Below are 3,898 nucleotides of genomic sequence, written 5' to 3' on the forward strand. Positions count from 1 at the left end.
CATGTTTACAACCCCAAATGTTGTTGTATTTAACGGGAATTCATGTAAAAGACCAACAGAATCAATCAATCAAGTTTATTTTGTATAGCACATTTCAGCAACAGCAACAACAAAAAGTTACACATTTTTGCAAATAAAGTTCAAATTTCTTCCCCTGTTTAGGAAGCAAGCAAAATTGTAAACACAACACTTAAATCATGAAAACGAATGCAAACGCAAATGCAATTCAGTTTGGTTTGTCTATGCGCCGCCGATTCACAACAAATGATGTCTGGAGGCACTTTATTTTAATTCAATTACACATATGCCAGCCGATTCGAAATGTAAAACAGTACAGGAAGCAGTGGGCATTAGAAAAAACCTGACACTGTACATCAACTTGAACACATCATCCCATGCTGAAGCATGGTAGTGGCACCATTGTGCTGTGTAGTTGTTTTTCTTCAGCAGGAAACCTGGTCTGGATTTACAGGAAGATGAATGGAGCTGAAAACAACATCTTTCAATATAACAATGGCCCTTAATGTCCAGCTTTTTTGTTTTAAAGAAAAGGCAAAAGAAGTGCAAAAACTAGAGTTATTGCCTAAAAGACCTCCAGCTGCAGCAAAAGTTGGTAAAGTATGGACTCCTGCAGACTGCAAGCTACAGCTCGAAGGTATTCAACACTGCATATTTTGGTATCGATCTGATACTAAGTAAAGATATCCATACTGATACAGACGCTTTTTATTTCCGTTTAAATTTAGGTGGGTTTTTTGGGTTTGTCCTCTGGATTATTTTGTTCAAACCTAGAGCAAAATTTTGATGAAATTTATAGGCGCCTACCAAATACTTTACATATAACATATGGACATTCCAAACTAACAATAGAAAAACAAACAAACAAAAAAACTCCAAAGTGTGAAAACTTGTCCTTTAAGAGCACATCAAAGCAAAATTCTTTTGAGGTAGAGTTGAGAAACAACAGAACAAAAATAAAGTCTGATACTGGTACCATTTTGACATCAGTATTATCAGTATTATTGATATTTGGAATCAATTCCAATATTGTATAAAAAAAAAAAAAGCTTGAGTAAATGTTAAATGAAAAATCTGTTAAAAAAATTTTCATCCGATTAATTGTGAGAATAATCGGTAATCATTGGTTGCAGCCCTGATAACGACCATTAGACGCAGTTTGAAAGTGATGCTAGAAAATCTTCACATTTGGTGAAAAAATGTTTTAGATCATGTCTTATTTTTCTCCTACTTGTGGGCAACTTTGTGTTGACAGGCCGCGCTTGCATAAATCTTTAAAACAGCTTTATCGTTAATAGCAGTTGCATGGTGTAAACAAAACCCCAACCTTTAATGGTTTCCAGTCTAACCAGGACCCATAACAAGCCCTTTGAGATAAAAGTACCTGTAGCCTTTTTTAATTTATGCCTTAAATATCAGTTTCTAGGAACTTCTAGGACCCGTATTTATCTTGCCACCACACTCAGCCAGCGGGACGATGAGGGAGGTGAGAACACAGTTCACTGCTAGAGAACTCTGTCTTTGGGTCACCAAGTCTCAGAGTCTCCACCGAGTTGAAATAATTGTCAGCTAATTCATTAATCAATCAATTAACGATTGATTAATTGACTGGTCCTAATATCCAGTCATAATAACAGCCATTAAACACTAGTTACACACCAACAATTTGTTTGCAAGAGATAATTAAATGAATGTGAATTTTGCTCAACTTTACCAGGATGTTAACTGGAACTGCATAATCTGGTCAGATTAGATTCAGATTTGACTAAACCTTCCAGGTGGATCTGCTATGAAACAGAGGATACACTTCATGCTTACTATTAAGCACAATGGAGGATCTGTAGGTCCGTGGGGCGTTTTCTCTGATAAGCAAGTGGGAACGGATAAATGGATTTCTTGTATTTGTTATCTGCTTGGTAACTCTGTGTGTGGATGCGTTTTTATGTTTGGAGAGAAAAAAAAGGGAAGTACCGCATGTCCAAAACACAGACCTTGCATTCCAAAACATGTACAGTAGGAATTCAAAAGTCAGACGCTAATCAGAAGCCATCTAGGAGCAGTTTGTGGGAAGCCAGGTCGGTTGGACAAGTTCCTGCCGGCTCAGTGTTTTGCTCCGTCAGAGGGAAAACGTGACCGTCGTGGCTACGTGCGGCTCAGGCCGCCACCAAAGATGCCATGCCTTGACTCTACTCAACCGTGACTCAATAGTGTCTTAGCAACAGTAGGTCAACTCTACTGTGTCTGTTTGCAACTTCTTCCCTCTCCCCTTCCCAGTTTCCACCAGAAAGTTCAAAGAGCGAATGTTTTTATCTGCTTCATTTGCCAAATGAGGCCTCCAAAGATTCTCGCTGGGGAATTGAAATTTTTGACATCATGAAGCGAAAACGTAAGATCTGGGTTTGCTTTGAAGTCATGTTCACATGGGGGCCATTAACCCAGCATGTGTTATCGGTTCCTACACTATCTGCTCCACAGACTGGTTTTTGATGTTTGGCACATGGGGCCTAGATTATTGTGAGGGGGATTTTGCAGATTTCAGGAGGTCTGTAAAAATGTTTTCTCAGTCTTAACCCAACTGGTTAAGGCTTGGTTGTGACGGAACCTGATGTTTTATATTTAATAAAGATAGAGCGCATTACAAAAGGATTTATACACATTGAATATTTCCACACTATGTATTTACTTTGAATTTTATGAGACAGACAGTTGATAGATGGCTGGAAATATTTTAGAGGTAAAATTTTAAAAAGTGTGGCATCCATTTGCATACAGTCCCCCAGTTAAAGCAAATATTTCTGCACATCTCTCTGGCAGAGCTGAAATAGTGAGAGATAGCATGATGCTACCACCACCAAGATTCACCTTGGGCACGGTGTGTTAGTTCTCTGCTTTTGCATTTAAGTCAAAAACACTTTTCTCTGACCAGAGACACTGGAAACAAACAGTACGTCTTATGGTTTTCTTTAAACCATTATGTGCTCTTCTTTAAAGATAGAGCACATAACACCAGTTTTAAAGTCTCTCCACTGGCTCCCTGTAGCTCAAAGAATAGACTTTAAAATACTGTTGTTAGTTTATAAATCACTGAATGGTTTAGCACCACAATACATTAAAGATTTGCTGCTGTTGTATCAACTTTCCAGACCTCTCAGGTCTTGTGGTTCTGGTTCTGCTCTGCATCCCCAGAACCAGAACCAAACGAGGAGAAGCAGCATTTAGCATCTATGCACCAAAAATCTGGAACAAACTTCCAGAAAACTGTAAAACAGCTGAAACACTGACTTCCTTTAAATCTCAACTAAAAACCCACTTGTTTAGAGTTGTATTCGAAACGTAATCAATTGCAAATTTATTGACGGAATCTGACTATGTTGTGTTTTTATTGTTGATTCTATGTTGCATTGTATTTTTGTGTTTGATTTGATGTAAAGCACTTTGAAATGCCTTGCTGCTGAAATGTGCTATACAAATAAAGTTTGAAAGTTTGAAAAGTTGTCTTTATTTTGCCACTTTCCTATAAATGTCAAATATGTACAGTACATTTTATCTGAATTGTCAATCTATATAGCTCCAATTATTGTAGGTCTACTTTGAATATTTAGGCTTAGATGGCATTAGGTGACTTTCTTAAAGTTATTATAAAAGTGAATCCTAAATATACATTTAACAGCTTCCAAGGCTAGAGTCAAACATAATACCACAAATTTCATTTCTTTATTAATACAATCTAGTATTAATCTAGTTCAATTCACATCCACATCTGCTCGAAATGTAGGGCCTGCTGCTTGAATTTACTTAGCATTTCCAAACACCTTTGACGTTGTTTTGCGTTGCAACAGCGACATCTTGTGACCAAACCGAAGACACTGACAACCACGGC

Source organism: Gambusia affinis, linkage group LG12 (assembly GCF_019740435.1).
Source record: "Gambusia affinis linkage group LG12, SWU_Gaff_1.0, whole genome shotgun sequence".
Classification (NCBI taxonomy): Eukaryota; Metazoa; Chordata; class Actinopteri; order Cyprinodontiformes; family Poeciliidae; genus Gambusia; species Gambusia affinis.